The sequence below is a fragment of the Pseudopodoces humilis genome, chromosome 19 (genome assembly GCF_049639895.1).
Source record: "Pseudopodoces humilis isolate 2021_Gansu_Grassland_sample_001 chromosome 19, ASM4963989v1, whole genome shotgun sequence".
Classification (NCBI taxonomy): domain Eukaryota; kingdom Metazoa; phylum Chordata; class Aves; order Passeriformes; family Paridae; genus Pseudopodoces; species Pseudopodoces humilis.
Window position 1 is genome coordinate 2,243,015 of NC_142218.1, and position 13,093 is coordinate 2,256,107.

A 13,093-nucleotide genomic window follows, 5' to 3' on the forward strand; every position below is an offset into this window, starting at 1 on the left:
GCCTGCAGGAACCTCAGCACAGAAGCTACACCAGGTCATGGCCATCAACCCCTTCCATCTGGATGAGACTCACTGGGAAAGGAGCTTTTTCCTTATCACAGCAATGGGATGGGAATTACACAGAGTCAATTTTGGGACATTTGGGGTGGAAGCCAAACCCCAGCAAAGGAGGGGATCCAACAAGCAGCAATCCCAGCCTTGTTGGGCCAGGAATTACAATGCAGCAAATGGGGGGGAAAACTCATCCAAGCAATTCTGAGTGGGAGGGAAGGGTGGGAGATGATGCTGGCAAGCACAGGGTGAAATCAAACTGGAGAAATCAATAATGGGAGAGGACAGAGGGGGGGCAAGGGACACAGGAAGAGATAAATTAAAGGCTTGCCCAGGTGTTGTGATGGCTAGTGAGCAATAAATTAAATCAAAAAGGGCAACAGGGACGAGTGAAAAATTAATTAAAAGGAAGGGAGGCATAACCAAGGCATAAAACATGGGTGCTCCTGGAAGGATTAGAGGAGTCAGGCAATGAAGAGGCTTTGGGAAGTGGAATAGGAGCCAAGGCAGAGGCTGTAAAGGCTGTGACCACATGGGAGGGTCAGGTAAACAATACAGATGCATTTCCAGACTCTGAGAAGCAGGAAAGCCTCAGGGAAGATAAGTCTCCTGCAGAAGGAGGTGCTGGCATAGCAAACTCCACTCCTTGGCTTTTGCAGCCAAAATGCAGCAGGGTATTGAGTCCCCTGTCCCTCTGCAGGGTGGGCAGAGGGGACAATTCCCTGGCTGTGTTCAGGGGTGTCTGCACAGATACAGGGAGGGGTGAGGGGGCAGACTGGAGCTGGCTGCCCCCAGGGCTCCCCCTGAAGCCATCCCTGCAGGAATCCCCCAGCTCCTGAGCAGAATCCACCGGCCCTGGCTGCCACAGCCCAGCCCAGCCCATCTGTGGGGTGACCCCACTGCCTCCTGCAGCCTGGGGGGACGGGCAGGACGTGGCTGAGGCTGCAGGACAAGCACAGCCTCACTCCCACATCCCTGCTGGGTCCCATCAGGGCTGGAGAGAACAGGGGACACCCTGCTTCCCTCCTGCACTGTCCTTGGACACCAGAGCTGCTCCTCAGAACGCAGGAGTGCCACGAGCTGGGAGCTGGAGAGGGGCTGGGTGGAGAGAGAACAGCTCAGGGACCTCACTCGAGCATGGCAGGAGCAGAACTTGCCAGAAGTCCCATCTGTGTCCCGTGTCCATCAGCCAGGAGCTGCACGGGTCAGCCCAAAGCCTGGTGATCCATTCCCTGCATCACCTGGGACGCTGGAAGGTGTTCCTGCCCGTGGCAGGGGTGGAACAAGAGGAGCTTTAAGCTCCCTTCCAACCTAAACCATTCTGGGATTCTGTGAAATGATTACAGGAATATTTTCAGGCCCTTCAAGCCACAGGGGAAAAGAAAGAATCGGCCAAGTCTGGCTCACACCTGCCTTTAAAGCAGCTTTCTTTGAAATGAACAGGCTGCCTCAGTGCTAAGAAGATTATAAGCAGAGACACCTCTGCCAGAGGAGGGAAGAAGGAATAATAAAGGCGTTCAAAGCTATGACAAGAAGATGGGGAAAAATAAAAAAAAAAGAATGCAGCAGACTTTTTGGATCTAGCAGGAGGAGTACAAGGAGGATCAAGGCACAGACAGTGACAGGCAGAGCTGGACAAGGAACAGACTCAGAACATCTCTGTGGGGCTGAGCCACCCAGCCCAGAAGAAGCACAAGGACCTTCCCAGGGGACACTGAGCAGGCAGGGAAGGCTGGTAGGGAAAGTAGGGCAAGAAATGATGGATAATTAACAACATCAGAGAAAGCTCAGTGGCCCACAAACCTCTCCCTGCCCTGACAAACTTCTCCTTGATCAGAACTGTGGGAAGCCAAGGGATGGTTCATTGCACCCCATTCCTACAGGCTCAGGGAAGCTGTGATATAAAAAGTGGGGAAAAGGGGGGATTTCTTCTGGCTCTCCACAACTCTGGGCTCTGCTCCCAGGGAACAAGGGACAGGACAACAGGAAACGGCCTCAAGTTGTGCCAGGGGGGATTCAGATTGGATATTGGGGAAAATTTATACATTAAAAGGGTGGTCAGGCATTGGAAGAAGCTGCTCCAGGGCAGTGGTGGAGTCACCATCCATGGAAGTATCCAAAACACACGTGGGTGTGGCACCTGGGGACATGGTTAGCGATGATCTCGGCAGTGCTGGGTTAAGGGTTGGACTCCGTGGTCTCGGAGGTCCTTTCCACCTGTAATGATTCCAAGGTTCTGAGGAGATACCCCCTGGGAGGTGAACAGGGTGCAGATGTCCTGATTCCCCACAGCACAGCAAACCCAGGCTCGTAGGGAAAGATGTGGGGGAATGAAACAAGGTTTGATTTCAAGGCTTTTCCCCATTACAACAGGAAAAACAGGCAAGAGACTGAGGCTGCCACGGTCCCTTCGTGTCCCTCTCCGGGGAAGGGGGAACAGCCTCACTGATCCACTGACCCTGTCTTTCCAATGGAACCTCCACCCTCAGGAGGAAATTAAAAAAAGGATTTTAGCAGAAAAGAACCCCAACAGCCTACCTCAGACAGCTCATCCCAAACACAGGGGCTGTGGTATCATCTCCCACGCTCTGCCTGGCACAGCCCAACCTCTCCAGCCAGCACTGGGTCCCTTATGTTTCACCACATCTTTTGTCACAGCACTGCCTGTGAAAGGCCAGTGCCCCAGGGAAGCAGCACATTTGATGATTAAATGGCAAAATAAGCAACTTTTTGGCTTGTTTCCTGAAATCTCCAGTTCAGGCCGAGCTGGAAGCAAATCTCAGGCCTGGATTCCTAGAGATGAAGGACTGTGGCCACCTCACTGTTTATTTTTTCTGCATTTCTTGCTAACCCCTATTTGTCTCCTTAAAAAAATCCCTAAAACCCGTGCTCACATGTCATATTTGATGCATCTGCCAAGGCCAGAGCCGTCATACCCCATCCAGCACACGTCAGTGCAGCCTTGTAAGGGGAAGCTGAGAAAAGACGTGCAGGGAGATCTATTTTTGTACTTTCATTTTAAGGCACCCCCTTGATTTCCTCCTTTCTGACTCACATTTCAGCTCCAGAAGTGAGGACAAAGCTGCACCCAGTCAGGAGAGGACATTCTGCCAATATTTTCATCCAAAGTTTTAGCACAGGAACAGCAGAAGAAGGGATTTGTGCCATCATCTGCCTGGTGTTTGCACAAGCAGTTATTTGGGAAAAGATTTTACATTTTCCATCCATGCACAACCTTAATCTGAATTAACCTCCAAGTCTTGAGAGGTTCTGAGAAACAGATGATTTCAAAAAGGAAACGCAGGAATGAAAAAAGAAAACCAAAAATCCCCCAGCTGGATGATTTAAATCGACATCATATTTCAGTAAGATCGAGATTTGCAGAAAACCGACTGCTCATTAAGAATCACTTGCTCAGCTCTTAAAAGAATCAAACACTTGGGTTGATCACAGAAAACCAGCTCAGCTCTAGAGATGAATCAGTGGCTTAGGAAGGTGCTTTCTAACCCATGGCTTTCTTGGAGCATGACAGCTTTGCCTGAATGTGCAGGTTAACAATTACACACGTGCTCGAGTTTCTGCTGCTTCTCCAGGTTTTACATCCCCAAGCAGATGAGGTGCAACGCACTGGATCATGTCTGCTGTGGGAACTGGTGTTTGAGGGATCAAACATGATTCTGTTGATCTTCTGTTCAGCCTTACAGCCCTTAAATAACACCCAACACACTCTGCTCTTCCCAGATTGCAGGTGACAGCTGAGCCACACAGCCTTCCACTCTCAGACTGCACCATCAAGGTCCTGAGCAGAGGGTCCTGTCCTGCATCACTTGGCAGAGCTGAGAGCTTCAGGCAGTTCATTTGCTTATTTAAAAGCTCAGGTAAGCCCAGGGACAGAGCCATGAGGGTGTTTATAAAGGGTTAATTAGCAGCTCCATCCAGCAGTGTCCAGCTCAGAAGGTTCCAGTGTCAAGAGTGGCAGCTCGGTGTGTCAGCATTTGGCTGTCACTGGAAAACCTGATCCTTTACTGGGACTGCCTGGGTCCCCACTCCCAGCCAGCCCAGCTCAGCTCCCACAGGCACTGGGAGGGGATGGCTCCATCCCTGAGAACTTCAGAGCTGGACAACACCAGGGGCTGAGCCTGCAGACCCCGCTCCTGCTGTGTGCAAACACTGAATGATCATCCCCCAGTCATCCTCAACCAAAACAACCCCTCATGCTGGCAGTGTCCAAGGCTGGGATGGACGGGGCTTGGAGCACTCTGGGATGGTGGAAAGCGTCCTTGCCCATGGCAGGGGTGGGACTGGATGGGCTTTAAGGTCCTTTCCAATCCCAAAGGATTCTGTGCTTTGCTTTCACTACAGACTGTGTGCCAAGAACATCCCCAGACTCCTCTGCTTCCCTGCAGAGTGGTCAGGGACTGGGGTCTCTGTGTGAGGAAACCTCTCCTCCCAAGCAGCCTTTGCCAGGTGGGCTCCACAGCCCATTCCCATGGGACAGGAGTGAGCCTGCTCCAGCCAAAACCTCCTCCAGACCCTTGGGAACATGCTCCAGCCAACCACTCCCAATTACTGCACGTGCCATGAGATCATTCCCAGCACAGACAAGGGCAATCCTTCCTGGGAGCCTACTTACAACATGAGTTTTAACTTTGAATTATTGTTTTTGTATCTTTGAATTCTTTTTACAGCAGATAAAGACTGGGGAGAGTGCATTTGGGGGGAATTTCTGCTTGTGCCCTCCTCAGCCTGGTTTCTGATGGTTCACAACTCCTGTGGAGCCTCTGGAATGAGTTCCAACCTGAGTGATGCAACCACCCATTCCCTGGCAGAGGCACCTCAGGCACAGAGGGGAACTCAGTCCTAGAGTTTGGCATTTTCAGGCTCGACCATGAGCCCTGTGAGGGTCCCTGGACACTGCAGCCCCTCCCAGCTCCTGCCCCCACCAGCTTCCAGGATCTGCAACCTCCTCCTGACCCGGTGTTCTCTAAATTAAGAAGCTGTTACATCCCTTCCTTCCTTGGCCCACGGGGTGCTAAGAAGGTCACCACAGATCGTAGCTTAAAGGGCCGCCAGTGCCCCCCTAATCCTGGCCAGACAGAACTGCCCGAGCTGATAACGACCTGAGCAGGTGATTAGAGCCTGGATTTATCTGTGCTCAGAGCCCTGCTGGCCCCCTGCACCCCAGGCTTTTCTGAGATATGCAGAAAATTTCAGCCATCCCGTTTTTGCTGAGCCACCCAAGGATGCTCCTCCTGTCCTCTCATTACGGGGCACTCCCAGCCCTGCAAGGATGGACTCAATAACAGCTATTTCCAACACTTCCCCTGCATTCCTGGAATAATGGGCATTTTCATCAGCCTTCCTTGTTCTTCAGTCACTCTCTGTGTTCTTCTCTAACTGCCTGAATGACAGATATTTCCCCACTGAAATATTTCCCAAGGAACAGGGAGCTCAGCAGCTCCTTCTGGAATCTACTTTTATTCTGTGTGCCACCAGAAAGTGCAGGGAAAAGTGAAAAATGGAAGAGGAAATAATCAGCCAGCAGTGTTCAGGGGCTCAGGAGTCCTGAGATAGGGAAGAACTTGCTGGATAAAAGACAATTCCCTCCACTTACAGGAAATACCTCGTACAAAAAGAAAGGTCCACACTTCAAAGCTCTACTGAATATGCCAAGAGCCAAAACAAAACTTGGAAAAATTTCTGGCAGCGTTCTTTGTAAAAATGTCTTCAATAGTAGAAATCCAGTAAATGGTAAAAACAGTAAAAATGTTTCTTCAGTGCTGCTGAATCCCACAATTTCATTTGCTGAGTTAAATCCTGGTCTATGGAATTAGGGTATAGTGGCTGCCTTAGTCAATGCAGGAAAGGGTTTTTAGTCAGGTCATTTATTCAATCTACCCATGTACCAGAATATTTTGTGTCAAAATATCCTCACTACCACCACGGGCAGGTACATTGAGCTGGAACAGAAAATGGTTATAGACAAATCTGATCAAACCAAAGTTCCCTTTCTCCCTCAACTGCCTCATTTTGATTTGAAGAAGTTCAGGTGAATCTTTTCCCTGCTGTTATTTGGAGTTTCCTGGATTAGATTTCCAAATAAGATCCTTATTTACTGTGTGTGGTATCTCCAGGGGTCCATCACACAGCAGCAGAGCTCCTACCTCTGTGATAAGAAGTTTTATCTCATCACATTTGTTTTTTCTCTCTTCTATGTAATATCCAAAGGAAAACTCCAACTGTGATAACCAATTAAAACACAAGTTCTGCAAACCCTGCTGAACTGGAAACTGAGAACCCCTGGATCCCTGGAAGTGCCCATGGCCAGGCTGGACAGGGCTTGGAGTGACCTGGGATAGTGGGAGGTGTCCCTGCCCATGGCAAGGGTGGCACTGGATGGTTTTTAAGGTCCCTTCCTTACCCACTCTGTTAATCTGTAATTTCTGCTTTCTTGCATCTGCCCAGGAACTGGAAGAGAAAATCCACTGCTGAAAACTACACTGCTGCATCCTCCTGCCATGAGCTGAGCACAGAACGAGGACACCCTGAAATCCTCACCCTCTCTGAAGCAAACTCCAGGTTTCACTGCTCTGAAGTCCTGCTAATCCATTCTTCCCACAAGGAAACTCCCAGCAGAGCCCTCCCAGCTCCAGCCCTCCCTGACCTCACGGCTCAGGAAGCACAGCAAGTTTCCAACAGCCACAGTCATTCCCAGGCCAGCATTTCCCAACCCTCAGGTCATGCTAACACTGGACCTGATCCCCAAATCCTTCCCCATCCCTCCAGAAAACCTCTGCGTCACAGAGGTGATTTCAGCTCAGCCCCCCTGGCCAAGCTAGGTCTGGGGGATGTTAAAACTTCCTGAATTGTGGCCTGAGGACACCCCTGCACCCTCTTTGGGGATGGGGAACTCCTCTGTCCCGACCTAAGCACTGACAAACACAGCCCCAACGAGGAAATACCACGGGAAATGTTTCCTCCCAGCCCAAGTGCCAGAGGCTGCTCTGTTCCCCCTGTCAGAGACAGCTCCAGAGGTGTGACCAAACCCTGGCTCCCCCCAGCCCCACAGCACCTCTACCTGCCCCAAACACAGCATTCCCCAGGGGCAGCACTTCCCCCAGCTGCCCCCCTTGCTCTGGGATGTGCCCAGCAGAGTCAGGAGCAGAGCTCACCTCCAGGTTACTCACAAGTCACACTCGCTCCCACCTCCACCAACTGCAAACAGAACTTTTAGGAGCAACACAAGCGATGGATATTGCCCAAACCCGTGTCCAGAACAACCCACAGGGTGTAATCACAGTCACAGAGCCACAGAATGAGGCTGGGAAAGACCTTTGAGATCATCCAGCCCAAGCCAACACCACCTTGTCACCCAGACCACAGCGCTGAGCGCCACATCCAGACCTTCCCTGAACACCTCCAGGGATGGTGACTCCAGCACCTGCCTGGGTTAAAGAGATCCCAGCTCCATCCCCAACAGCACCAGGGGCAGGTTCTCAGCAAATCCATCAATCTCTGACTCCCTGAACACCCCCACTAGGCCAGGGTGAGGGAAAATCAGCCTCTCCCGGCAGGCTCCCACGGGAGGAATCCTCAGAATGAGCCCAGAACCCGTACAGTTCATCTCCTGCCCCAGATCCCACTGCTGTGTGCCCCACAGGGAAGCACAAGGATCTCTCCCAGCACCCCAAGAGCACAGACACAGTCACTCACCAGGGCTGCCTGGGCTCTGGGGCTTTGTCACTCTCCCCGTTCCCGGAGCAGGAGCAGCTCCTCTCTGTGGTTCTTCACCCTGCAGGAACCAGGACATGGAGGGAGGGTAAGCAGATAATCCACGACTTTCTGTGAGGGTGTGCAGTGCTGGGAAGCAAAGCTGCTGCTGTCTGCAAGGATCAGAGCTGGGACTTTCTGAGCTAAGACTCTGAGCTGCTTAGCTCAGAGCTGGAAGCAGAGCAGACAGAGGTGGTTGTGTTCCCAGGGCTGAGCACTGGGGAGGTGGTTCAGGCTGGCTCAGGCACCAGAAATCCCACAAAAACTGCTCCATCAGGCTAATGCTGGCAGAGGACAAGGATAGAGGAATTCTTGGTCAGGATGGCTCAGGGAAAAAACAGTTTCTTCCAAGTGAAATATCCCACAGTAAAACTTTTCCAGAGTTTTGTTTATTTATTTATTTAATATTTGGAAAATGTGCTTTTGAAACTGAAGATTTTGCTTTGGGTTAGACCAGCTTGAAACTATTCCTTGATGAAACTGAAATGTTCTGCTTTAAGTCAGTTCCTCTACATGCCCCGAGATGCCCCAAATCCTCCTGCAACTTTAAATTAAGGGTCTTTCCTTTCCCTGCCATGGCTGAGATACCTGCCCACCATGAGAGATGTGCCAGGACATAACCAGGATTCAGAAGTGGAAGCTGCAGGGATTTTTAAGGCATTTTTTGACTGAGTCACTCAGAAGCTCCTGGTGCAGTGGGGCTGGTCCAGACAGGGTGTGCAGGGAAGCTCCTCACAGGGAAGGGTGCAGGGCACAGATTCTCAGCTCTCTGTGCCCCCAAGGATGTTAAATTAAGCCTGGGTGAGGTCTAAGAAGTTGACTGATAACCTGGAGTGGAAGCAGCAAAAAGGTGCCACAGAAAAACCTCACCAGGAGCAAAATCAAGGGAGCTGAAAAAAGGACACCTTCCACTATCCCAGGCTGCTCCAAGCCCTGTCCAGCCTGGCCTTGGACACTTCCAGGGATCCAGGGGCAGCCAGAGGGATACAGAGGATCCAGAGGCACCCTGTGCCAGGGCCTCAGCACCCTCCCAGGGAGGATTCCCTTCCCAGTCTCTGAATCTGCTCTCCTTCAGTTCAAGGCCATTCCCTGCTCTCACGCTGAATTCCCCTTTACTCTGCGATTCCTATGGAATCCAGGCAGCAAAAGCAGCTGAGCCCAGCCCTTGCAAGGCTGGACTGGATCCACTGAGTGCCCCATCCCACAATTTTTGCAGAATCACTTCAACCCACAATGCAGAAGTGCTCTGCCAATATACAGCATCTTTTGAACGAAGTAACTGCATTAAATGTGCTGCTTTATTTCCACTCTGGGCTCCCCAAGCCTTTCCCTTCTCTCCCTGAATGATAACGGGCATAAAAATTAAACAGAAGTTCTCCAAGAGCGAAGGAAATGTGTTGAAAAGCAATAAATCACAGGGCTGGATGGCATTCTGAGGGAGCAGGAGGAGGGGAGAAGGGATGGAACGGTGCAGATCCTGACTAAGATATATCACAGACCCTTAAAAAGGCAGGGCTCGTCCCCAGGCAGGGACTCTGCACCCTGGGCTCAGTGTGGATGGAGCAGCAAAGGGAGCACACCCAGCACAGCTGAGGGGTTGGAATGTGGTGTCCAGGCTCCCATCAGGCTCAGATCACAGCCAGTGTCACCCCAGCACCTCACCTGCACCCCCTCCTCAGCTGGGGATGGACACCCTGACAGAAACACCTCCTCATTTCCCAAAAGCCACAATTCCATACCCATTGCTGACTGCTGAGGGCAGAGAACCTGCAAACAGATGGGGTTTGGGAGGGATTTCCCAAAAGTGCCCTTCCTGCCCAGCCAAAAGGCCCTGCAGGATGGCCAGGGCTGCTCCTCTCCCTTCCCAGGGCTGTCCCACTGACACCAGGATCAGCTGGGGACCCCAGGAAAAGGGAAGAGTCAAAGTGAAGCCCAGTGCTGGAGCGGGATCCAGACATTTCTGAGCGTCCCACATGGAATGCTCTCACATCTGACCTGGGATCCTGACATCAGCACTTCCAATCACCTGAAACACTCCCACGGCATCACACACAAGCCCAGTGTTCTGGAAACACCAGGAATCAGCACTGATTTTATTTCCAGCAAACAAGATCACCTTTAATTTCACAGGCACCTCCTACTTCATTAAAGAGTCTGCTCTCCAGGGATTTGCTCCTCAACTGGGGCAGGAAATGAAAAGCTATTTAATTGGGGATAAAGATCCATCTTTGCAGTGCCTATCATAATGACGTGTCATTTCAAAACAAGTGTGGAGCAGGTGTGAGATGGCACCAGCCCTGGATGTGCATAAAAAGGGCTGACAGCAGCAGTGTGTCTCAGAGATAATCAGGTGGTGCAACCTCAAAACTCCTGCTCCCTTTGCGTTCTCTCTCACTCTCTCCACTCAAACTTCTCCGCAAAATTGACTTTTGAAATGGGTGAAAAGAAATGGCATCTCAAGGAAGCCAAGGGGTTTGAAAGAAAGAGAATGGCCCTTGAAATGGTCCGAGCAAAGGTCCTGGAAATTGTGGGGCAGGGCTGGTGCTGGTGTTGAGGATGGAGAGGGGAAAATCATCAGCACAGCCAAGGTTCAGGTGACCAGAGTTGTCCTGAAATCCAACCTCAACCTCCTCTGCCACAGCTCCAGCCATTCCCTGACCAAGAGACATCAGGGTGCTGATTTCTGCCTCGGGAGCTAAGGTAGGTGGGACAGCTTTCTGCTTTCCCTCAGGTGTCCCAGCCCCTCTCTCCACGCTCCAGCACCAAGAGGAGCGATGTGATAAATCACTTTAATACCGAGGGTTTCAGATGGCCTGCAGGGAGCTGAGTCAAAGAACTGCAAGGAGAGCTTATGGATATGTTCTGCTCCTTGTTCTAAGGAAAGGGAAACCTGCAGTTCATCTTTTGAACCACTGGTGAGTCTCTACAGAACTCAAGGCAGCTCAGCTGGCTCAAGCCTGCCCCAAACAGCTTCCACAGATAAGGTTTTTCCTTCTGAAGAAGCCCCAAATCAGAATCCTCACGTGTGTCCCTCTGTGCTGAGAACTCCTCCAGCTTTCCATGGGAGCTGGGAGCTTGGATCTGATTGTGCCCCAGCCTCTCCTGGGCATAAAACCAGGGGGTGAGCATGGTCCCTGAGCACTGGGAGACACTGGAGAGACTGGCTGGAAACCAGAGAAACCAAACCATCTGACTTCACCCAAAGGCAGAGTGGCTCAGCTGGAAGTGTGAGAGTTCCTCCTGACACACCACAGCAGAGGTCTCTGCCCTTTGTGCTTCTCCAGATGTTATCTGTAACACCATGGATTTATTTAAATCTATTTTTCTAACAAGTACCTTTTCTGCACCTCCTCTCATGGGAGACAAAATAGGGAGGAACCTCGTTTAATTATTGCACTTTAATTAACCGCCTGTTTTGCCAAAGCTCTGCTCCTGTATTCTGATGCAAAGTCACAGCCTTTCACTGTAAGCAATACCTCAGTTTGGCTTCAGTCTTAACTGGTGTTTAAATGTCCTGTTTTCTCCCCTGTGGATCCATACTCACAGAATCTCAGTGTGGTCTGGGTTGGAAGGAACCTTGAAGATCATCTTGTTCCAATTCCCTGCCATGGGCAGGCTGCTGATCCTTCAATTATCACTTCTCTGCTCATCTCACCTTGGGCTGGGTTTCTTTTGCCACTGAGCACATCAGACACTTTTCCTGACCGAGCTTTTGGGCCAGGATGCTGCTCAGGGAGTGTGCTGGCAGCTGGCTCTGCTCCCACCTCTCTCCCACACTGTCCTGCTGCAGGAGCTGCAGCTGGGAGCAGGATGTGCCTCGAATGAGGCAAACAGCAGCAACTTCTGTAACAGAGACAGGAAACCCTAAACCACATCCCAGGCCAGGATGGGAGCAGGGATAGGGTTTCCTGTTTCACTTCAAGGGGCAGACACAGCTCCCCATCGTCCCTAATTTTATATCTTGACATCTTTACCTTCTGCCTGTGAATTCTCTGCTGCTGTCAGAAGGTCACCAGGCCAGTTGGGAAGGCATTTTTCACACCCTGGCTGATCCAGAGGCACCTGGCTGCCTCCTTCCACTGGCAAAATGCTGACAACAAAACTAATTAGTGGGCAGCAGGACTGTGGCTGGGTGACAGCACTGGCCTTTACTGTACCAGCCAAAAATTCAAGGGATTCAGAAGCAGCTCCTGGCTCTTCCCCAGGCTCCTTTCATGACCTTGGCCTCCAGCTCTGTGCTCTACCCACTGAGGCTGGTAACACTTTCCAGATGTGGCCATGAATTTATGGTGAGGAAATAATTCAGTAGTATGGACACAAAGGTCTGTTTAGAATAAAAATATGACTTGGTTAAGTGTCGCCCTGAGAATCAGACCTTTCAATATTGTTTTCATAATTTCCAGCCACTTTCCCAGGAAAGTAACTATAAACACAGGTGTTCATACATTCCATTAAAGATTTGCCTTTTGATGGATGTCTGTCATGGCCAGTGTGGTTGGGAAGGTGTTAACCTGACTATCCAATCCCTGGTTGTGGTCAAAAACTTATAAATACTGAAAGAACAAATAAAATTCCTTCTTCTTCTTTCATCTCACTTCGAGCTGTGTCTGTGTGAATCATTTTGTGTCTGACAGTGACAGTTAAGCTTTTCACCAGACTCGTGCACCAGCTGGATATTCCCAATATTCTCACAATGTCTGGGCTGAGCAGGTTGAGTGGAACAGGGTGCTCAGAGCAGCTGTGGCTGCCCCTGGATCCCTGGAAATGTCCAAGGTAAGGTTGGACAGAGCTTGGAGCAGCCTGGGACAGTGGAAGGTGTCCCTGCCCATGGCTGGGGTGGGATGGGAAGAGCTTTGAGGTCTCTTCCAACCCAAACCATTTCCTGACTCTGTGAGAGGCCCAGGGGATGCTCTGCAGCAGGAGACAGGTCAGGAGGGGTTAACTCCTCCTCACACAGCTGGTGCTGTCATGACACTGGAGAACGGTCCATGGACCCTCGTTCATCTTGAAATGAAATCAGGGGTGGCAGAGTGCCCTCCCTGTCCCAGGCATCCCCTGGAGCCCGGCTGCTTTCCCTGCATCCCTCCCCAGCACTGCCCCTGCCTGTGGAGCACCCTGCCAGCCTCCAGACACCCCCACAGCTCCTGGGGAGCTGGGATAACCCCAGCTTGGAAAGGGAATGAAAAACTTCTCAACATCCCCAGCCAGATGTTTTTTCCTGTCTATAAAACATGAAGGAGGGCTCAGTGAGCAGGGCAGCGCCCGCTGAATC

General features: G+C 51.1%; 1 protein-coding gene across 4 annotated transcripts in view; it reads right to left on the reverse strand.

Annotated features, from left to right (window-relative positions):
* The window catches only part of RALY (RALY heterogeneous nuclear ribonucleoprotein), a 111,840-nt gene that overhangs the window by 64,793 nt on the left and 33,954 nt on the right, over nt 1-13,093 (reverse strand). For 3 of the 4 annotated variants that reach the window (XM_088064612.1, XM_005532948.3, XM_014261459.2), the window contains exon 2: nt 7,765-7,843. The exons of the other annotated variant lie outside the window; for it this stretch is intronic. The gene's annotated coding sequence lies outside the window, so the exon portion shown is untranslated. The remainder of the gene's footprint in view (nt 1-7,764; nt 7,844-13,093) is intronic. 4 annotated transcript variants of the gene reach the window in all.